Consider the following 24,228-nt stretch of genomic DNA (forward strand, 5'->3'; position numbering starts at 1 on the left):
GTCTGAGGGTGAAATGTGGTATGTGACAAAACTTAATACACATAACCTTCAAGAAGGCTTCCTAAGACTTTGGAAGTGAAACGCGCATCACTGTGAAATATAGTAGTGTCATGTACACTATGTAACTGAACATTGTAATTCACATATGCCTCATCAAGTAGATTCATTATGAAATTTTCTCTCGAATTTAGTGAAAAACTGTGTCGAGAAGACTAAAAGAACAATGAAGAATTAAGAGTCAAAACAAGTCCATCAATCTAGAATACAAAGCAACTAGATTAATGCATAACATCTCACTACAATGGTAGTTTCTGGAATATTCAATCACCAACGGTAACGATTCACTTAATAGAGTATTTGTTGGGTGATTGAAAAATTAATGGTCACAACCAAAACTTCAAAGTCCGAGCAATTCTTCTAGACAATCTATCTGCATCAAAAATAATAAGAAGTGCAGTGGGGTCGACAGATACCCAAGGTTGATTAGAATGCCTTCCGGCACAAAGATGTTAATATGGAATCACAGTCAAAGTAGATGTCGATCAAAACGTCAGAAAGTCTGATAAGTTCAAGAATGAGAATTTTTGATAAGTGGTCTAAAATGTATCGGACCAACAGAAGGTGAGCTGACTTGTCGAGTCGATAGATAATCACCGACACATCATCATAACATCCACATGTACAAGATACCTCATATTGGGAGATTATGTTGATATTTCCCATCTCTTTTCAAATACAGTAAGTGATTAACCACTCGAATGATTTCTTGAGCGTTCGTAGGTAACGTCATATCAATACTCCCGAATCCCAACTAGAATGGAATAGGACAAGCTAAAGATGTTCAAGGGTAGATATATCTTTTGTTGCTGTAACAGCAATTACATTTGCACAACCAGGGTAATACATGATAGTGCAAGCATAGACGTTGATTTGGTATCTCCATCATCGCTGTCAAAAGTTTAGCTCTTTTCAAGAGAAATTGCATTTAAGACGTTTGTGAGGTTGGTGAAGGTTCTGGACACGTTTCCCCATAGAGAAGTGTCATCCGGTTTTCCAAATGAAGATGATGACAATTGACTCTAGGTCATGAATAAGATAGTTCATTTCAAACAATTCTACGTGTTGGGAAATATAAGCGATACTCCGCAATGTTGTCTCTACATAACCGAAACATCCAAAGAACACGTCATCATGAATTTCCAAAATGATTAATGTCATCGAAAGGTCTAAAATAGAGGTGAGGTGAGACAACAGTTCAGTTGTCAGAAACTTTATTCATAGTCAACATCCCAAACTAAACTAACTTTCCTCAGTTGATAAGTGAGGAAAAACACTATGGCTGAAAGATCGCTAACAAATTATCGATGTAATCGACAAGACCAAGGATATCTCGAATTTCACAACACTTTGTGAGAATTTCAATTTTCTTCCCCCAGAACCTTTTTGGGAAAAGAAAAGAATATCGTCCACTAAGAGCATGTCTCCCAAGAAACGTACCCATTTAAACAAAGCTAACATTTGTGGAATTTGGTATAAAACTGACTGTTAGTGTTTAGAGAATTTAATCTCATCACTAGGAGAGGTGAGAAAGTTGTTTGTAAGACTACTACGAATTCATCAGGCTATGGAAGAAACTAGGGCTCAAGAAGTTTATCAAAAAGGCCAACAATTCGAAGTATGGGTTAGCGGTTTTAATCATCACTTGAATGTGTTGCTAAAATCTAGGTACGATCCTAAAGTTCAACCTTTCACCATCGCGAATAGGTTTACGGTTCTCTTAGATAAAGTGTTTGGTTGGGTAAATTCCCAATCGGCAAGCTCTTGTAACTAAGTTCTCTCAATAAAGTATGAGTTGTTCAAAAGATACAAGAAAAATTGGTGTAGTACTAGAAAGTAGATCGATGGTGTAATCCATTTCACCATTTGGTGAAATCTCAGGTGTACTTTTAAGAATTGACGCCAAAGGTATACATCCTCGGAACGTAGTAGGCTACTTCTTTTCACTACACCACGTGCTAAAAGGTCTTCACAGCTTTCTCGATATTCAAATCGCTCTTACAGCGGAACCTACTTCGTGCTTCAAACTAATATCTGCTTGTGGAAGTGATCGAAAAGATGGCTGGTCGAAGTGGTTTGGGTCACCCAAGTGGAAAATATGGTTAAAACAACTACAAGTTTACTGTTCTCCAACAAAGTTTACTACTAAGTTTCCAAGATTTAGTTTCTTCGGCTCATGTAGTCACTATTAATCATTCTCTCAGTCATGCAGCTAATTAACGCATATAAGATATTTTGATATTGTTCGTTACCCTAAAACTGTGAACCGGCTTTCTGGCATAAAGGTATCACTCCCAGATACTAGTACATGTGTCCGGTATCAAAAATCATATCGCCTGGATACTGGTTGATAGTTCTTCAATATCAGACAGTATCATCAATTAGTAGCGCCACTGTAGACTGATTACAGGTTAGAGCCTACTCAGGTCGATGGTTTCAGACGACTGGTAAGGAATTGGTCCTATGAGGTGGTTTCATTAATTCTAGGGAAAAACACTTACTACTTCGAGGATTTCTACTAACTGTAGGTATAACAACTCGTACCCTCATGCCTAAACTCATCAAAATGACGAGTACAACACCAAAAGATTTTCTGGAAACTAATATTGGTTGGCATGTCCTAAGGCCAGAAAAGTAATTGTTAATAATCTACTCTAGAACGGACTTAAACAGAAGTCGATCTTCCTCCTGAAGATCCGGAATGATCACTAGTGCGTTTGAAAAAAATTAACGCTATTGGGGACCAAAAGTGGTTGTCCCTAGATGTTCTTCCGTCGAGTGCTACCACTTTAGCGCCACATTGTCACTTAAGACATTTCTAAAATCTCGACAAAAGTAAAACTTCATAAGGATTCAAATGGATTGTATGCTAACGGGCACTATAAAGGAATCAAAACCATTTCTAGTTTCCTAACTCAAAAAGGTTGGTAGAAATGATTAGGTGATTGATCAGTAGATCTCTAGTGGCATACAATTATCGATACGTTAGCCCTGCTTAAGGGTCATCAACTTGTCTCCATTCGGGATTTTTCCTTGGCAGAGAGGTTCTTCATTTAAGTATAGAGGTTCTACCAAAATAATGTTCTAGCATGTTGATAAGTCGTCTATAACGTCCAAAACATTGGAAAAGTCAACACATTTTTTGTATTCGATGAGGTGGCAAGATTCAACACTTAGGTTCAAGAACCAAGAATGCTTACATCACGTGTGTGATGAACGCAATACTGCCCAAACTTATGCTCTGATACCAAACTAACACACCCCGACCCAGAGTGTCCACTAGGACTCCGAATCGAGTTATGATGGCCGACACCTGGAAGGTGACGAAGCCATAAAGTGCAGTGATGTGGGAAATGTGAATAAATTTAAACCTAAAAGTGCCTGAACATAAGAGTGCACTGGTGAACGGGAATGAACCCATTTCACACGTGATGACAGAGCATAAGTAAAGTACAGTAAGGTAGGTTAAGGATTATACCATTATAGGCAGCCACCTATACTAAGATTTTCCAAGAATCCTCGTCAATACAAAAGTTCAGCAGCTAAAACCTAAAGGAGCGAAAAACAAGGGTGAGTGGGTTTAAAAATAAAGTTTTATACAAACCTTTTGAAAACGTTATAACCCCTCGCCATAAAACATGTATATTTTCTAGAAAATCATACTACGCATAGATATGAAATCAAATGCAAATCAACACTAAATCCAGAAGTATGCCACATCACAATATCTCAACAGTAATATAAGTATAACTAGGTGTTCAATTAATCTATACTAGCACACAAGTCTGAGTCACCTAATGTGACCTGTACGACTAAACTGATGTTCATCAATCTATGCTAGCGCACGAGTCAGAGTTGCCTAATGCAACCTGTACGATAGCTCATAATATACGCTCTAGTGCTACAATCACATGAAGACTGGCGTTATTCACGGTCCCCTATGAGTTGGAGTTGTCTAATGCAATATGCACGACAAGACTGGCACGTACTTGGATCCAAGGCAAGCGTACAGTGCGGAGGTGAACATACATGTGAAAGACTAGCCCTGGCCCTGGCCCTGGGCGAGCACTAACACCGAGGTACAGCAATGATGAGCATAAAACACAAATATAGTCATGCCATAGTGATTCCATAGTTCTAATCAACATACTATCATTCATAGCTGTAAACATAATTATGACACCAATAATCATATCATACGTGTGCATCCCGTAGAATGTAGCATATTTCATAAGTTCTGCCATTTCGTTAATTCTTATAAACTTTAGTTTGATCCAGGCATACGTAGACACACACACACACATATTATAATGAACAGTGACCTTCCTTTGTGTTTCCGAGCTCCTACACCACTCAAACCACACAAAAACTTACTAATCATGAGCCTAGACATGATCTACAATGATAGGGACCAATTTCGAGGTTTTCCTTGGCCGGAAATGGCTAGAATTCACCAAAGAAAAGTAATGCACAGTGCTTGTACTGTGCAGTACGGGGAGGTGGTTTTCAAGGTGTTTTTCTCTTATTTCTAGGTCCAATGGTTCACAAGGATTACAAGGGATGATGGTTGGGGTGTTGCCTTGCTGTAGTTGTAGGTGTAGAGGTGCGTGTGTGTGTGTATGTGTCTCGGCAAAAGGAGGAAGAGAAGGAGTAAAGGTGAGTGAGGGTGAAAGAAGAAGAAGAAGAAAATAGAGAGTGAGAGAGAGATCATGGGACAGGAAAGGACCCCCCCCCCAAAAAAGGGGGAAATCTTGCCACGTGTAAGCACGGGAATGGTCCGAAGTGAAAAATATCTCTACTTGAAAAATTACCAAAATTGCCCTTGCGTTTCGAATTTCGTAAAATCTTAATCGTAGCTCCAAATTTGATTTCGCTTGCGCCTACGCATTCGTATCGTCAGGTACTTCAAGGATACGCTAAAAGAATATTTCGTACGTCTCACTATACACGAAAGTCAACACCCTCACCTCTAAGGGTATTTTCGTCAAATCACTCTTTCAAAATTAATAAAATCGTAAAATTAGGAACGGGTTATCACAATGTTAGTGTTTGAGCTACTTTTTAGCTAGAAATTGAATGAATGCAAAGCTAGGATATCAGAGAAAAACTTTCACGAAGAAGAGTACGTTGCTCCCTTTGAATATGCGTTGGATTCAATCCAAGAAGCTCGACTAAAAACCAACTATACAGCCGTTGCCAATACATCAAAGCACCTTGACTATGATCAAGTGCAACACAAATGCTTTCACTTAACTTCTAACTAACTAGACATGTGGCAAGATACACACCATTGAGATGTTTTAATCTTGTCCGTTCATTACATAATTTGAATACAAACTACTCCTACACTTATACCAGTGTTCTAAAAATCAACCTAGGTGGCCGCCTAGGCGCTGTGCGGTGAAGCTACGACACGATTTAGGCCAAAATGTTTGGTTAAGGTGGGGAAGATTTAGGAGGCCACCTAGGTGCTCACTGGGTACTATAGGCGGTCTAAGAGGTGCTAGGTGGCACCCTAGGCATTTTGAATCTCGCTACAGCTCTTCATCAGATCTGCAACTCTTAATTTTTATCGTATCAGTAGAGCCTTATGCAGAATTTTTGCAGCTTGCCATCTGTGTGTCGATGAGGGAAGAGAACAAGCGGAGAGAGAAAGAAAGAGAGAGAGAGAGAGAGAGAGAGAGAGAGAGAGAGAGAGAGCAACCTTAACATTTCAGCCTGGTTTTTGGATTTCAGATTTAGTTTGAGTTCTGAAGGAGGAAGAAGAAACGAAATAAATTTAAAATGAAGGGTTTCCACTTTGCAGGGGGTCAAATGTAGTAATATCCGGACTCCACCTTGGATTATGTGAGAAACGTGGGGGAGAGGGTTACATAGAGTAATTGATTGGTTTTAACTTTTTATGAAGCCAACCACCCAGCATTGGGGTGTCTATTTTTTATTTATTTATCTACTTAAAATAATGTTTTATGAGGATATATAAATAATATCTTGTTGTCTTGTATTTTAGATTACCATATTATCTACGTAAAATACTCGCTTATATATATATATATATATATATATATGTATATGTATATGTATGTTCTTCTTTTAAAACACATATTACTCAATAATTATATATTAAATTTAATTAACCTACTATAATATATAATAATTTACGTAAATCCACCTAGTCCGTCTAGGCCCCACCTAGCAGCCTAGGCGCTAGGCCCCAGCTGGCCGCCCGACTAGCGCCTAGCGTCTTTTAGAATCATGACTTATACATTTTAAGCTTCTTCTTCTTCATTGCAGCAACCTTAAATGGTTGAACCAGTTGCCATACTTATACTCCAACATCCTTTGCCTGCTGATCTTATTTAACAATTTTGAACTTTAGTGTCTATTGCAGGTTTGAAAACAAGAATTTGACAGCATGCAAATTGTGCTACTTTATTAGAAAATTATCAGTTGTATTAGCTGTCACCACGGGCCGAACATTTTCAAGCTCGTGCCGGTGCTTCCTTAAGAGCCAAAGTTGTAAATCATTGTGCTGCTAAAATGCCATGCTTAATTAGATGTTCACAATAAGTTTACAGCAAGCTTGGCCAATTGCTCCATGCTTAACGATGCGCCTCTAAAATTTAGTATCCCTAGTCATGTTATTGGCTAACGGATTCAGTATCCCTATTCATGCTATTGGCTAACGGAGCCACCAGACTAACATTGTTAACAAAAACATTCACATGATCAATGCATTCATAACAATTACTTAAAATTCATGCATAAACAGGAACGGCAATTTTAAAGACTAAATTACTCGTTTTCCTTCTCCTTATCCTTATTGAAGTCATAGAAAAACTCCATGTTTTCAACAATGCATTATTGATAGAGTTACTATTCAATTAGGAGAGTATTAAAGACAGGATTTAGTAATTAATCTTATCTTTAATGCCTTTGACTTTTCACATCGGCTTGTCGATGTACTTGTCACATCTGCCCTCCTTCACCAACTTTTCTAGGTAGTTCTTCCACTTGTAACAGGTGTCTGTCATGTGTCTTGGACCTCGGTGGAATGCACAATACTTCTTTTAGTCAAGCTTAGAAGTGTGTCCTTTCGATATTGGTAGTAGTTTGAACCATGGTTCGTTCTTGAGGTTGCAGAGGATTGGTTGATTGGATTGTGGACTTCATGTACGTCTAGGGCGTTGAGCCTCATTTCGCTGAGGAACAGTCCCTACTCTTATTTCCTAGCTTGCTTTTGTCATTAAACTGCTTCTTGTCTAGTCTCTTCTGAGTTGCCTCTGGGTCTTTCCAAGGTTGCTCCTGTGCTTTCTAGGCTCATTCGGCTTTAGCCCAAAGTGAATGCTTTTCTGTCAAAGCATACGAGTTTTCCAAGGTCAAGTCTTCCCCCATGATCAATTCTTTAAACATAGAGTGGTCTGCCAATAGTCGTTTCCTGAAAGCTGTATTGGCTATAGTGTTGTCACATCTGACAATCTTAGAATTCTCCACCTTAAATCTCTTCGTGTGAGTGTGATTCATTAAGACGAATATTCCTCGGTTAAAACCAAAGAAAGTTTGTTTAAGTTCCGGATTGGCCGAGGCGGCAAGGTGTAAAACTAATCTTGTCCCTTGCCTTGTAGAGTTGTGGCGAAAATCTTTCATATGAGGTTATTTTTGTAGAAAATCATCACGCGGTAATACTTTAGGTGTCTCTCTGAATTATTGTCTCCCTTGAAAACAGTGAAATGTGGAGGGTTGAATTAGCGCGCTGGCTCCATTTGCTCGATCCCGTCTGTGAATAGTGACCTACTTATGTCGGCAACGTCCCTCTGAGGCACCTTGTCAGTGGTCTCAATGCACTGGAAGTCGCACAATCGCTTAGCTAAAAGCCTTTTCTACTTATTCTTGGATCTGGCTCTGTAGGGGCAGCGGAGCCTTCGACTGCCCCCATAGTAACCTGCAGGTTTGTGCTGCTCTTCTGCCTTTCCTGCTCACCTATGTTGCACACCTGATTTGTCTCTGGCTGGCGATTGAGCTGCTCGTGGTTGCACTTGGAGTAGGTTGCTAGCTAAACTCAAGCGGGACAATGCTTATGCTTCTCTCCATCCTCTGTGTTGCCTACTCTGGTGCGTGTAGGAGGAAGTCCTTGATTAGGAGAGTATTAATGATAAGATTTAGTAATTAATCCTAATTTTAATGCCTTCGAATTTTGTCCTTGCCATGGGCAGGACAACTTAATGAGGTTGTAGTTAGTTGCTCAGGTCTTCAGGGATGCTGAACTGCACATGAAAATCTTCATGGACTTTGTCAAATTAATAAGGGCATTCTTGTCTTCTTCGAGTAAAAATCCACTTGTCAGCTCCAGGAATTTTCAGATTATTTTTTGCTCCATAAAGGTTTTTGGTAGGGTCATCTCTATGCACCGCTTCTTCCAACGTTTATCGGCTTCCATATTTCTGGATTTGGTAAGGTCAAATACCATCGTTGTAGAATCTAGGCACATCATGTATTTCTTCTTTTTACTCTTTCTCTTTGCTATTGCTTTTTTGTTGCCCTCGTCAGACGCACCTTTCTTTTGGTGCCCAAATGTTCCCCCTAAGAAATGAATACCACTTCGTTATCATCATCATCTGAAGCACCAACTTCTCCATACCGCTCCAGTAGCAATTTTCTAAACAAGTCTACAAGCCTTGCACAAATATTTTATAGGAATGTCCTAATCAACAGTCTCTAGCACCAGCTTCAAACCCTCTACTTTTTCTTCCACTTCCAGAATCACCAACTAATTCCCTTCCCCTTTGTCCTTACCATTTTCCCCTTTCACTTTCTCACTTTCTTCCCCAACAGTATGTTTAGCCTCTCTTTCTTCTTTTTCTACATCTGCCTCCGTTTCTTCATCACTTTCTCCCTCGTTAATTCCTCACTTGCAACATGACCCCTTTCTTCTTCTTCACCTTCTTACTCATTTGCTTCCTAACTAGACTCCTCAACCGCTTTTGTCTTACCTCTCTTTCTTACTTCTTCCATAATAGCGGATAACTCCTAATCTTTCTCCACAACTCCTTAATCTTTCTCATGTGCCATTCGCACTAAAGATATCTTCAACTGCTTTATCCTCAATTTCAACTCACCAACATCATTCATGTTGGGGGTTAGGTTGTCGTGTATAAGAATATCCTTGTCATCTCCCCACATCTAGTAGCTTGCTTCTTCTCTACATCAATTGTAAAAAAGTGTCGAATGCCTACAAGCTTTCAATTAACATAACAGTCATCAGACTATACTCATGATCATACTTAAACATTCACACACAGTAGTGCACAGTCATATAGACATTCATAGGTAGTCATAAATATTCATAAACATTCATATCATTCATAAATAGTCATATACATTCACAGACAGTCATACATGTCTACTCTCGATAATCTACATCTTGAGTAGCTCAAAAGTGGGCTACTTCTTGATTGTTTTCTACTGAAAAATTCGCAGGCTGGCTTTTGGATAAGTCATCTTACAATAATGTATGGACTTATCTAATTGTGGAATTTTTTTTCGTATGCCCACACCTGCACATATACTAAATAAGTACTCAACCACAATAATAAATAACCAATTCACTACTAACCCAACACATATTACCTGAAAAGTATACGTAAATCCTTTGCAGCCCCATGTGGATCTTTGGCCCCTCTAGTTCGGCACAAGTCATTGAAACCATCTTGCTCCCTTTCTTTGAGGCCTTCTTCGCTTTAGTATTGCCCTTCTCTTTCCTACTGTTCTTGGTCTCTCCTTCGTACCAAACTTCTGAGGAAAACGCTCCTCCAGTAACCTAATCTCAGAAGGGTCAACCTCTATGTCGTAGGGTTCGTCGCACCTAAGCCCATTGATGAGGCAAAAGTCCTTGGTGAACCGCGTAACTTCACGGCCAATTAAATAGCTAAGTCCCTCCAATTCTTGCACCCATTGATTTTTCACTCTGCGGAGCGACAATTCATGGAACAACTTACCACTGCAAGCCATTCTATCAACCTTTTCAAACTACCTGTAGTAAGAAGCTCTAAAGGCAGCCTTCTGGGCATCATTTAAATGTTTGCCACAAAAGCCCTAAAACATGAGAAGGTTAAAAAAGGTTGTTCACCCTTCCCTTGTACGATTCCTCTTCTCATGTGGCTTGTTCACCCTTCCCCTGTACACAAAACTATACAAGCATTCATAAATTTTAGCAATTTCTCATCAACACAAATGAACCAAAGTCAACGATATGACTCCAACTCAACCCAATTGAACAACATATAACCTAACACAACACTTCAACAAGTTTTCATAACCATACATCAACCGTGAACAAAGCTTCATGAATTTAGAAAAATTAAGTTCATTCATAAAGTTAAACAAACTTTCATCTCACAACTCATCCCCAAGTCAACAATATAGCTTCAACACAACCAAATTCAACAATAGTTAACCTTAACGCAACCTGTCAACAAGGTTTCATAATCATACATCAACCATTAACAAAGCTTTTTGAATTTAGGAAAATTAAGTTCATTCATAAAATTAAACATGCATTCATTAACAAAACTCAACCCCAAGTGAACAATATAACTTCAACACAAATAAATTCAACAATAATACACAACATGTCAACAATTGTGCATAAACCTACATCAAACCAAAATTTCCCAAATTGATGGGTCATTTATTGATGGGTCATTTATGACAAGGTTTTACACATTAAGCTTGCTTTGGCTGATACGTTGGCAGCCGTTAAGATTAGATCCAACGGTGTCAACCGTTGTCATGGCTCTTTATTACGGCCACGAGGCTCGCACTGCTCTTCTGAGGTCCCCCATCAGAGTGAGAATTTAATTAAGTAAAACTTTTAGGGCAATCTTCGGCTTATTCGAATAAAAGTTGTGGTCAACGAAATTCTTAGCCTAAGTCGTCTATGGTTTGTTGGAAGGGTGAAAGTACCCATTCAACTTTCGAACACGTCAGGGCAACACATTTATAGGTCCATTGTTTTCTGAAAGAAAAAAAAAAAAAAAAAAAAAAAAAAACACACACGTCCAACTTTAGAAAACAGTAAAAAAAAAAAAAAAAAAAAAAAACCAAAAGGTGCACGAGATATTCGTTTTTATGACAATCGTATGAAACCCTAAAGTTGGCAAGGGAGCGAAAAATAAGAATGCAATTCTCTCTCAGAATGTAAGACCAAAGGTTGGGGTGTGGAGGACACAAAGAAACAAACAAGAAAAACAAAACCCTAAAATCCACCGGATGTAATAAAAGAATTAACAGAACAAATAACAATCCGGGGCCATCTTTTGACACAAAGGGATTGATTCGAACCCACATAAGAGTTAATATTGATTGTAGGCATCCTATCTTGTTTACCCAGCAATCCCTTGAGGAAGGGGTAGAGATGCACAATGACCCAGAAGGCAAAAAAATAGCCGACCCAACAACGGACCCCATGAATCATACCCGTTATTGTTGGCTTCTGAAATACCAACGACAACCCCGACTATGTTTATTATAAAAAAGTTGTAGGACGGATCAATAATGATATCCACTTGAAGATGTAAAGTTCGGAAGATGCTCCATCATCTGCTGCCTTTGATGTAACTGTGAAGTCTGTGTCAACACCAGCCAAAACCTTGAGTACGGGACCCTGGAAGAGAGCAAAAAGATGTGATGAAGCGCCTCCAATTACCCAGAACTGCTCATTTCTCCACCAGTCATCTATCCCGACGCCGCCCCATTGCATCTCAAGGATACCAGTTGCAGCTATGTATATGAAGAGAGCCATGAAAATAATGCTAGCATAGTTGCTTATCTATACGTTCAAGTTAAGGTACCAATAGTTAGAACAGGCATGTTCAAGCGTACAAGGTATAACAGCCCAAGCAAGGATTTAGTTTTTGGACTAAAACTATTGTTAATCCAAATGTAGAAAACTGTGCTCGCATACTTCATATTCAAAGGAAGTTGGAAAATAGGTTTAGTACCTAATAGACAAACCTTCATCATCATACAAACACGTAACATTTGCAGAGACTCACAGTAAAAAGATCATGACCCAATAAAAAAATTATTATCATTAACCTAGTTTGTACTGTATTACTGTCATTTACTTTGTGAAAACCTTTTAGCAGAAGGCCACCAAATTTTAGAAGGCAAGTATTGCTATTCTAATAATATGAAACATAAAGCACATTTAATGAGCTAAATATGTTCCTTCAGAGCCCAAAATATGCAACTCAAATCAGCATACCACATATTTTGTTCCAATTAAGCATCTTTCCCACAAAAAAACAGGAAAAAGAGAGTAGAGTTACCTCAGGGACAATGAATACAATAAATGATCAAGGGAATGGAGGTCCACAAATATACAACTGAGTTTTTATACGAAAATCGTTCCAAGCTTTTCAATCCACTCCCATATCCATACCAGATTGGGCAATGTCTACTAAGGAAGATCTCAACAGATCCAAGGACCCACCGTAGAACTTGATTTAAATGATCACTGAGGTTAATAGGAGCTGATCCTTTGAATGCTGGAAGTTTGGGTATGCAGTAGACAGACCGCCATCCATGGCAGTGCATCTTAAATCCTGTCAGAATATCCTCAGTAACAGAACCATATATCCAGCCAACCTGTTTGAGATCAAAATTAGATTCATTGAGTGAATAAAAGATGGGTTCGGGGATTATAAGTTTAGAAAATTTTAAACATCTCTCCCAGTTACGTACTTCCTTTCCCCATTCTGTTTTATCTTCATAACCACAGCTGATGACTTGGATGACTTCTTTCAAGAGCAATGCAGAGCTGAAATCCTCCGGTATTCCACCATTTTCCAAAACTGCAGAGGCTACAAAAACTGGAGACTGCCCAAATTTCTTCTCCAATTTCAGCTGGGACATATTGGATGTTTTGCTGGTGTTTAATTCTGCAATACCAACACAACGTAGTCATTGGCTGTGTAATTTTCAAACCAAAAAATAAAGAAAGAAAGAAATTAAAACACCAATAAAAGAAGGGCAAAAGCAGGAATTATTAGTTGTTGAGATTTGGTTGCAGAAATAATCAGTGTTTATTATGTCGTCATCACACCATCGTCGTGGTTGTTATCATTTGAATCATCAATATGTCGCCGTTACTAAAAGTGACCATTTCCGCAACCAAATCTTAAAAGCTGACCATTCCTGCTAATTGCCCTAAAAGAATGATAGTTACATTCTTGGTGCAACCATTACCTTCAATTCCCTCTCCAATATTTTCAAGTGCATGTATCTGCTTTGATGCTTCCCTCTTTTTCAATTTTGCCTTTTCTCTGTCTTTGATTTTGCATTCTTTTTCTTTCTAGATCCACAACACAGGCAGCACCATTTTGGCCAGCAATTGCAGGTTCTGCTAGGGGGTTTCTGCTTGATAGGAGCATCGTATCCATAAAGTGCTTGCCTTCTGAAAACACACCCAGTTCCAGCATATATTGGTCCTTGTATACCATCTAACCCTTTCATGTTGATCTGTTTTCAATACCAGATTAGCATTTTACAGTGGCAACAGAAATTAAAATCTCAAATAAAGAGTCATATATGTCCATCAAAGAATACAACATTCTGGTTGGAGTGTCTATCATGACGATCAATCCCATCAAATCTTTGAGGGAACTGCACATAGCAAACTTTCTTCCCTGATGTAGGGTCCATCATGAAACACATGGCTTCTCTGATTGCCTTGCTATTGTTGATGTAGTGATGACAGTCAACATTCAGAAGATAAGGAGCATTTGAGAGAATTGCTGAGACTCGAATCTTCAAATAAATATATATTTTTTAAAAAATAAAAATTTGTCAATATTAATTCATAAACATAATACTGAAAAGGATTACAAAAACAAAGAGGGGAAGAAAAGGAAAAGTAGCCTACTGTAAGCAACACAAACATGAACTTTAAGGCTTACCAAAGCATTCATGGCACCGGCCTTTTTATGGTGATCAAACCCTGGTCTCTTTTCACGAGAAACATAAACTAGACGAGGTAACTCATATCCTTCAACATCATGAACACCATTGTTACCAAGAAAGACCTGTAAATGAACAGAAATTACATAGAAAATCCTCCAGGAACTCTTACACGGTCACCAAAAACGCCAAAGACCTAAAAACTAATAAAATGTACAAAGACACACTGAAAATGCACAAGAAGCTCAAATTTGTGTAAGCTCTTGATATCTTGTGTATATGTGTATGGTTATATATAAGCATCTTCAGCAATCCAGAGGCACCATTAACTCCTAATGAATATTAATCAACGATTGACAAAATTCATGAGAATAATTATTGTGGAACTAACAATTCTACAAAGAAGAAACAGTGTGAAAGACAAAAGCCTCATGTTGTTGAGTGTACATTGTAATCATATCACTAAAATATTGCTGCCAAAAACTTAAAGAAAGAAATATAATCCCACCTAAATCATGCCAGGATGGTCTCGTACATTACTCCCTGGCCAGGGGGTCCCATCCTGCATTGTCCAGCCATCCTCGGGAAGTTTTTGTGCCATGGCCACCAAACGATTGATTCTAACTTTAAATTCTTCATATTCTCTCTGCAAAAAAAATAGATAAAATAATTCTGGTAAAACTAGAAGCAAAAACCCAAAATCTATTTGAAAATCCATGCATTCAAATCATTACAATAAACTGCATGAAAAATAATAAAATAGTAACAATATATAGTCACAAACCTTCATTGCACATCTTTCCCTTACAAATGCTGGATGAACTTTGTTTGACAGAAATACCATTCTGGGGCTCGGGGCTCAATACTAAACTTCTTACAAAAAGGAACCCATTTCCTGGCAAGCTCGGATGTTTCAGAGAGCTTCAAAAGTAAGCATGGCAGCACCATCATCCGAGACATAGCATGCAACTTTATCAACTGGATAATCAACCGCAAGGATGGACAGAACCGTGTTTGCAGTGATTAGAGGAGGTTCTTTCATAGGGTCAACTGTACTAACAAAGATGTCTACACTGGCTAATTCAGATGGCTTCCCTTCCTTTTCATACCTGGGAATACGTGAAGCAAATCATGAGGCAACTTATTCCAACTTATGTGGGAATCCCCAAAGCAAGTGGAAATGAATAAAATGAAATAAAATCTGACAACTTGAGGACAACACAACACTAAATAAGTTGGCCCTACCCAAGTGATAGTCGATCTGGGTATGTTTCTCGCTCTATTGGATGCCATTTGGGGAACTGATCCAGAATCCATGATATAGCAAACCATATTTCACATATGACTGATGTCAACCACAAGCCATATGCATCATTAACTGGATGGAGGATTCTATAATGAAAGAATAAGCCAAGTATTACAAGGCGGAGTATTATTTATTAGGGAAAATGACAAGTCACCCATTTCAGTTACTGTAAAATAGTCTGTTATCTCTAAATGTAATTAGCTGTGCTAATGTTTGTGTTTAGTTAGAACTGTTATAAGGTAGGTAGTTAAGGGGTATCTTTGTAAATAGCCAAAGGCTATATATATGTCTTCACAGTGTACAAAATAAAAAATTCAGAAATACAATTGGAAAGCTTACATAGGAAGTTTCCAGTTTCTATATGGTATCAGAGCCATTTCTGCTTCACAGCATCGATCCTTCCGCAATTACGGTCAATTACGGTCGCGTCTCCAATCTGTTCAGAAAGGTTCTCGCTCCATCTCCGAGTATCTTCAAGAAATTAAGGAAATCTCAGACTCCTTGCAAGCTGCTGGTGCCTCCGTTTCTGATCGCGACCTAATTGCAGCCACACTTCATGGCTTGCCTGATGATTTTAAGTCCTTCATTGACTCAATCATGCTTCGATTGTCCTCTACCTCTCTTGATGAACTCCATGGTCTTCTTCTCACTAAAGAACTGTCCATGGCTCGACGCAAAAATATCAATTCATCCTCTGCTGCTGAACCTTTTCAAGCCTTCTCGGTGCACTCTCAGCCTCCTCTGCTACCTACTCCTTCTATGTTTGCTGCTCAGCACCAATCTTCATCCTGGCAACAATCAAAATCTGCAAATCGTGGCAAACATAACAGAGGCCATTCCTTCTCTCACAGAGGCAATCGCAATTTCCAAATGAACCGTGGCAATTACTCCAACATTCGTGGAAATCGTAACTTTCAAGGCTCTCGTCATCCTTAAGGCTCTTCCCATTTCAAAGTTCCCTGTCAAATTTGTGGTTCTAACAGTCATGAGGCTCTTGATTGTTTTGATCGAATGAATCCTGACATCTGTGGTCGGATTCCTCCTGCTAAACTCGCTGCTATGTATGTCAATCAATCTGCCAAACCAGCTCAGCCTTGGTTGATTGACTCGGGTGCGACTTCTCACATTACTAATGATGTTGCCAACATTTCTTCTCCCACTCCCTATACTGGTGAAGATAAAGTGTATATTGGTGATGGTAAAGGTCTTTCTATTCATCATGTTGGTTCATCTGCTTTGCATACTCCTTATACTTCCTTTAAGCTGCAGAATGTTTTACATGTTCCCTACATGAAACATAATCTCTTGTCTGCTTATCAGTTTCTCAAAGATAATAACTGTTCATTGACCCTTGACCCTTATGGATCCACTGTCAAGGATCGTATTTCGGGGAAGATGCTTTTGCGGGGACCCGTTAGAGATGGATTCTACCCTCTTCAAGGCTCCAGCACTTCTTCACTTTCTTCTCCCTCAGCTCTGCTCAGTGTCAAGGCTCCTGTCAAAGGTTGGCACCGACGCTTGGGTCATCCATCCTCCTCTATTTTCAGAAGGGTAATTTCTACTAATAAACTGGCCTTACAAGGCAAGTCTACTATTGATTTCTTCTGCTCAGATTGTGCTCTTGCCAAGAATCATAAGCTTCCTTTTGGAATTTCTTCTTCAACAACAAATCAGAGTCTTCAACTTCTACACTGTGATCTGTGGGGTCCAGCGTCTGTTATCTCAAACAGTGGTTTCAAGTACTATTTGCTCATTGTTGATGACTTTAGCAAATATAGCTGGTTCTTTCCTTTGAAGTCCAAGTCAGATGTTTTTTCTACATTTGTTGTCTTCAAATCTTATGTAGAAAATTTACTTGGCAATAAAATCAAAGTTTTGCGCTCCGATTCGGGGGGTGAATTCATCAGTACCTCTTTTGCTTCCTTTCTCAGTACACATGGCATTTTTCACCAATTTAGCTGTCCACATACCCCTGAACAGAATAGTTGTGCTGAGAGAAAGCACAGGCATCTTGTTGAGACAGCTCGTACTTTGCTAGTTGCTTCTCATGTTCCTCATGTATTTTGGGTTGAAGCCTTCTCCACTGCCATCTATCTTATTAATCGGCTTCCCATCTCTGGTATTTCCTCATCACCATGGGAATTATTATTCAAGCAACCCCCAGATTACTCTAAACTTAAAAGTGTTTGGTTGCCAATGCTTCCCTTGGCTCCAACCATATGTTCACAGCAAATTAGATGCCAAGAGCAAAAGTTGCATTTTTCTCGGATATAGCCTTCAACACAAAGGCTATAGATGTCTTGATCCCCTCACCACTCAAATTTACATCTCCAGACATGTTGTCTTTGATGAAAGTTCTTATCCATTTCAATCACTGCAGCCTCCCTGTTTCTGTCCCAACCCATCCTTACCAGCAAGCTTGTGACAGCCCGTCCCGGAAACATTTTAACGCACGTGTGAAAGGACAATTTTGCCCCTAGTTCGTTTCTTTTACGTCTATTGGTTGTTTTTGTGTTGTGTTGGCATGTGTTGGGCCACACACTCACACTCTCACTCTCCCTACCCCTCTATCCCTTTCCCTGTGATTGTCCCGAGCCCCCTTTCCTTCCATTTCCCTTGAAAACGTACGGACACACACCCAAAACCTATCAAACCTTTACAGATCGAGGGAACCAAGACCATTTTCGAGCTCGTGAGGCTGGGAGGAGTGCAGCTATACCATTTTCAGGTAAGAACATCAACGTTTTCACGTCGATTCTACGAAGTCCGATTTGGGTACTATTCATGCACACGTGATTTCTCACGTTTTAGGAAATTTGAAGCTAGTAAGTAGCTTGGTGAGGTCCCAAGGAGGCTCGGAGTGGTTCGTTTGAAGGATTTGGACGTCGGGATCACTGGTTTCGAAGTTGGCCGGAGTTGGGTTGTTTTGGCAGGTGAGATTTCGTGATTTTTAACCCTTGAAAGTAGTATAATTGTGTTCCTCTAGTTCCAAGCTTCAATTTGGTACCAATTTTGTCAAATTTGGATGAAAAACGAAGGAGATAATGAAGTTTGAAAATTTTCCAGTTTTCCGGCGCCGGCGACGGCGCCGGGCTCGCCGGAGAAGGAGACGGAATATTCCGTTAAGTCTGACGGAATTTTCCGTTAAGTCTGACGGAATATTCCTGACGCCGTTGACGGAATTTATCAAAACTGACGGAATATTCCCTACGGCGTCAGTTGACGCCGTCAACATGCCAGGCACGTGCCTGGGCGTGGCCGGCGCGTAGGGGCGCATGCGGCGGTGGAAAATTTTTCTAAAAATTTGGGTGTGTTCCTGAGGTCGAGTAGAGCACGTTGGTTTATTCATTTGCCCAATTTGAGCAATGTATGAGAAGTTATTACGAAAGGTTGGTTATATGCTTTAAAATTAACGTTTTTGTAGTTGTTTCGCATATAGGTAATACGTATCCCGAGGACGAGCGTGGTCACTCGAGGCAGGGGGGCTACGAGCCTTCCACATACCAGTGAGTGGGCTTTTGGTTTTCCGTATATACCTATATACATTTATTTTCCCAGAAATTGATTGAAAGGGTTATTTGTTTCATGCCATGCATTATATTATCGTTGTTTATGCACCATTAGTCACATTATTAGTTGCATACATATACATATGCATATTGGGTGCTGTGGACGCACAGGTAGGTGCCAGGTAAGTGTTATTCATGTTTATATTTCAGTAGCAAGTCAAGATGCTTAGAGAGCTCTTAACCTGCACCCCCGGTGATAGTGCTCCCGCCCAGAGTAGGGCACAGTCCTTCACGTGATGTTCACCTCCCGCACCACACGCTCAGCTTAGATCCAAGTTAGGTGCACAGTCCTGTCGTACAGACCACTTTAGGTGGTTCCGACTCGTAGGTGACCCGCGATTATTCGCACAGCCTTCACGTGATCGTAGCACTAGAGCGTTTATATGTATTACACCCAGGCCTATCGTACAGACCACTTTAGGTGGTTCCGACTCGTGGGCAGGTTTAGTTATTGATATTGAGATTTGAGCTCTAGATGCAGCCGTACATGTCACGTTAGGTGACTCCGGCTGCTAGATTATATGTTATTGATATGATTTATACCTGAGCACTTGCATTTCATTCTGAGGTTTCGACATGGCATATTCTTGAGCATGATTGGCATATCTATATACATACGTACATATGTTCATTTTCTGGGAAGTATACAGGTTTTACGGCGAGGGGTTAGAATCTTGTTTTGAAATGGTTTTTGAAAAGCTTTGTTTTTGCCCACTCACGCTTTTGTTTTGCGCCCCTCCAAGTTCTAGTTGTCTAGCAGGTTCGGTGGTTTCCCAGAGGGCTTTCCCGGCATTTCTGACAGACGATCCCCAGAGTAGGGTCACCTTCGGGTGTACTGTTATCGTATCATTTTCTTTTGGACTGCTGTAGACTTACGCTCTGAACTTGTGTCTCACTTACGCTAGCACTTGATTTTATTACTTTATGTTGCTAGTTTTTATTTATTCGTACTATTTGTATTACTATTTTATTAGCTTCCGCACCGCGCACATGGTTACGTCACCTCCGTGTGACGGCCAGCACTCCCTGATCTCGGTCGGGGTGTGTCAGCTTGGTATCAGAGCCTAGGTTTGGCAGTCCTGTGTCTTTGTGAGTATTCTAATGGTTTTGGTGTCTTCTGTCAGAATTATGCCGCCTCGTCGGGAACCACGTCGCTGTGATGAGCCTAGTTTCCCCGATATTGCTTAGCTGGGGGAAGCTATTGCTACCGCCATTCAGTCGGCGATCCGCCCTCCCCAGAGGACTCCTCTGGAGACTATGTATAATCTGAAATTGGATAAGTTCGAAGGTAATGAGGGTCATGAGGGCGCAGAGCGATGGTTAGAGCACATTGAGAAGACTTTTCGTGTGTTGCACAATCAGGGGAACCTTCCTATTGAGAGGTGGGTCGAGACGACCTCATGGTTTTTGGGTACGGAGTCTGCAGCCTGGTGGGAGCAAGAACTCCGTCGCTTGACTTCAGCTGAGAGGACTGATTGAGACGTTTTCAAATAGTTGTTCAAGAAGAGGTTTGTGCCTCCTGAGTATGTTGATCGTAAGAAGGAGGAGTTCACCGAGCTGAGACAGGGGAAGATGACGGCTAATGAGTACTATCGCAGGTTCACTGATCTGTCTCGCTACCACCCAGAGGTTGCAGGTAATCCGGCGGAGATGCTTCGTCGTTTCCGCCTAGGTACTAAGAAGAAGTGGCGTTCGATGGCGACTACTACCCACTGTGATACCTACCAAGATTTCTATGAGATATTGTTGAGGATTGAGGATTCTGAGAACATGCCGAACGAGAGTGAGGAAGAAGAAAAAGATGGTAATCAGAAGAAAGATGACAAGGGTAAAGGTCAAGCGTTGCTCGGGCCTCGTAGGACGCAGAACTTTAAGAGGGGTGGCACTAGTTCTAGCTCTTCTAGCGGTGGTTTTAGTGCCACTGGTCAGGGACGAGGAGGTAGGTTTGCTGGTGGTGCCTGAGGGCAGAGACAGGGTGATGGTGGTAACGGCAGAGCTCCAGTTTGCCGCAGATGTAATAATCGGCATTTTGGTGAGTGCAGACGTGGCAGCAGTGGTTGCTTCACGTGTGGGTAGATGGGACATCGGGCTACAAATTGTCCCCAGAGTCAGCAGCATAAGCCGCAGCAGACTTTCATGCCACCACCTGCACCGATTCAGCAGATTCAAGGTCCGAGTAGTTATGGACAGGCAGGTCGAGGTGGTGCATACCACTACCAGGGTGATGCTGTTCCTTATGCCCCGGGACAGTATCAGTATCCCCAGGACCCGTATTCTCAGGTTGGTTATCCTCCGTATCCTGGTGGCTATATGCCGTATCCTCCAGCTTCAGCAGGTGGTTCTCAGTGGTTTCAGGGATGATAGTTTCAGCCAGGAGAGATTGCTACTAGTAGTGCAGGGTCTTCGAGGCAGTCTGGTCAGCCCAGTCAGGGGCGTGGTACTCAGAGTCGCGATGGTCAGACGAACAAAGGTCACGGCGGACGACAGCAGACCCAGGGGCGTATTCATAATATTTCTCTGCAGGATGCTCAGAACAATCCGGATTTGATTATGGGTACGTTAAACATCCTTGGTTATTTTGCTAGAGTATTAATTGATTATGGAGCTAAATATTCTGTGATTTCTCATACTTTTGCTCAAGTGACGCAACCTCGCCCCACACTTCTAGGGTACGATTTAGAGTTCGCTATGCCTAGAGGAGAGAGATGTATAGTAGATCGTGTGTACCCAGGATGTCCAGTGATAGTTGAGGGTGTTGTTTTGCTAGCTGATCTTATCTCGTTGGATATTGTTGACTTTGATGTGATTCTGGGCACAGATTGGTTGCATTTCTATCGTGCCAATATTGATTGTTCCGGGAAAATAGTTACGTTTCACCGTCCTGGACTACCTGTAGTTACTTTTGCGGGTGAGCAGAGTGGGGTGAGACATGGCGTTATTTCGGCTTTGCGAGCGAAAAGGTTGTTGTCTAAGGGTTGCCAGGGGTACTTAGCTCATGTGGTGTTGGAGGAGGCTGCTCCTAGTAGAGTTGAGGATGTGAAAGTAGTCAGACACTTCCCCGACGTTTTCCCCGAGGATTTACCTGGTTTACCCCCAGAAGGTCGCAGCTGTGGAGAGTTGGGAACAACTGCGAACCGTCATTGAGGTGAGAAGTTTCCTTGGTTTGGCAGGGTATTATCGGCGTTTTGTTAAGGATTTCTCTGTACTTGCTTTACCGCTGACGAGACTAACGAGGAAAGACGTTAAATTTGAGTGGGATGATAAGTGTGAGCAAAGTTTCCATCAATTGAAGCATTGTCTCACTCATGCACTTGTTTTGGCATTCCCGGACGATAGTGGTGATTTCGAGGTTTATAGCGATGCTTCCTTGAATGGTCTGGGATGTGTGTTGATGCAGCATGGTAGGGTGATTGCTTATGCTTCACGACAGTTGAAACCTCATGAGTTGAATTACCCTACACATGATTTGGAGTTGGCCGTTATTATCTTTGCATTGAAGTTGTGGAGACACTACCTTTATGGAGAGAAATGTAGGATCTTTACAAATCATAAGAGTCTTCAGTATCTTTTTACTCAAAAGGAACTTAATCTTCGTCAACGGAGGTGGATGGAGTTGCTCAGCGATTACGACTGCACGATTGATTATCACCCTGGTCGTGCAAACGTAGTGGTTGATGCACTTAGCAGGAAGTCTCAGGGCCGTATCAATGCGTTGTACGCTAGTCCTATTCCTCTTTTGGCGGACTTGCGTGCTACAAGAGTGAGGCAGAAGATCGAGAAGTGGCGTTACTTGCTAATTTTCAAGTTAGACCAATTCTGGTTGATCGGGTGCTTGAAGCTCAGGTATCTGATAGGGAGACTCAAGAACTAATTCAAGCTCGAGATCGTGGAAGGAGGAGAGACCTCAGGGTTCGCGAATCGAGTGGCATGTTGATGCAAGAGGGTAGAATCTCTACTGAGACAATGCTTCAATTACTGGAAACTTTGCTCACACTTATCATCCCACTCAAATTTAACGTCTTTCCTCGTTAGTCTCGTCAGCGGTAAAGCAAGTACAGAGAAATCCTTAACAAAACGCCGATAATACCCCGCCAAACCAAGGAAACTTCTCACCTCAGTGACGGTTCGCGGTTGTTCCCAACTCTCCACAGCTGCGACCTTCTGAGGGTCCACCAAAATACCCTGAGCTGAAATGATGTGCCCCAAAAACGCAACTTGATCTAACCAAAACTGGCACTTGCTAAACTTAGCATATAATTGGTGTTCCCTCAACCTTTTCAACACCAAAGTAAGATGTCGAACATGCTCCACTTTAGACTTCGAATACACCAAAATGTCGTCGATGAAAACAATAACAAACCTATCCAAATTTGGCTGGAACACCCGGTTCATTAAATCCATAAAAGCAACCGGTGCGTTCATCAACCCAAATGGCATAACCAGAAACTCGTAATGACCGAAACGAGTCCTGAACGCCGTCTTAGGAACGTCATCCCTACTAATCTTCAGCTGATAATATTCAAATCTCAAGTCAATCTTGGAGAATACACAAGCACCTCGAAGTTGATCAAACAAATCATCGATACGAGGCAATGGATAACGGTTTTTAATCGTCACCCGATTCAATTGCCTGTAATCAATACACAGCCTCAAAGTTCCATCTTTCTTTCTCACAAACAATACTGGAGCTCCCCACGGTGAAGTACTAGGCTGAATGAAACCCTGATCCACTAATTGCTGCAACTGAACTTTCAATTCCCTTAACTCAGCGGGAGCCATATGATAAGGAGTCAAAGAAATAGGATTAGTACCTGCAAGCAACTCAATAGTGAACTCCACGTCTCGATCTGGGGTAAACCAGGTAAATCCTCGGGGAAAACGTCGGGGAAGTGTCTGACTACTCTCACATCCTCAACTCTACTAGGAGCAGCCTCCTCCAACACCACATGAGCTAAGTACCCCTGGCAACCCTTAGACAACAACATTTTCGCTCGCAAAGCCGAAATAAGGCCAAGTCTCACCCCGCTCTGCTCACCCGCAAAAGTAACTACAGGTAGTCCAGGACGGTGAAACGTAACTATTTTTCCGTAACAATATATATTGGCACGATAGAAATGCAACCAATCTGTGCCCAGAATCACATCAAAGTCAACAATATCCAACGGGATAAGATCAACTGGCAAAACACCCTCAACTATCACTGGACAACCTGGGTACACACGATCTACTATACATCTCTCTTCTCTAGGCATAGCGAACTCTAAATCGTACCCTAGAGGTGTGGGGCGAGGTTGCGTCACTTGAGCAAAAGTATGAGAAATCATAGAATGTGTAGCT

At 41.0% G+C, this 24,228-nt stretch overlaps 1 long non-coding RNA gene and 1 pseudogene across 2 annotated transcripts; both read right to left on the reverse strand.

Moving 5' to 3' along the window:
• Nucleotides 1–9,377: 9,377 nt before the first annotated feature.
• Nucleotides 9,378–10,712, reverse strand: LOC148699316 (uncharacterized). Its single transcript, XR_015966223.1, has 2 exons — nucleotides 9,685–10,712; nucleotides 9,378–9,611 (listed from the first exon to the last, which is right to left on the reverse strand). It is a non-coding gene; the product is annotated as an uncharacterized LOC148699316 (long non-coding RNA).
• Nucleotides 10,713–11,311: 599 nt separating this feature from the next.
• LOC137719921 (cellulose synthase A catalytic subunit 2 [UDP-forming]-like) lies at nucleotides 11,312–17,899 on the reverse strand (annotated as a pseudogene). The gene is made up of 10 exons (XR_015963955.1): nucleotides 15,662–17,899; nucleotides 15,262–15,408; nucleotides 14,801–15,125; nucleotides 14,525–14,662; nucleotides 14,016–14,141; nucleotides 13,654–13,866; nucleotides 13,306–13,578; nucleotides 12,802–12,998; nucleotides 12,387–12,705; nucleotides 11,312–11,884 (listed from the first exon to the last, which is right to left on the reverse strand). The product of XR_015963955.1 is annotated as a cellulose synthase A catalytic subunit 2 [UDP-forming]-like (transcript).
• Nucleotides 17,900–24,228: the final 6,329 nt, after the last annotated feature.

This window comes from Pyrus communis, chromosome 1 (assembly GCF_041283825.1).
Source record: "Pyrus communis isolate YQ-2024b chromosome 1, ASM4128382v1, whole genome shotgun sequence".
NCBI lineage: Eukaryota > Viridiplantae > Streptophyta > Magnoliopsida > Rosales > Rosaceae > Pyrus > Pyrus communis.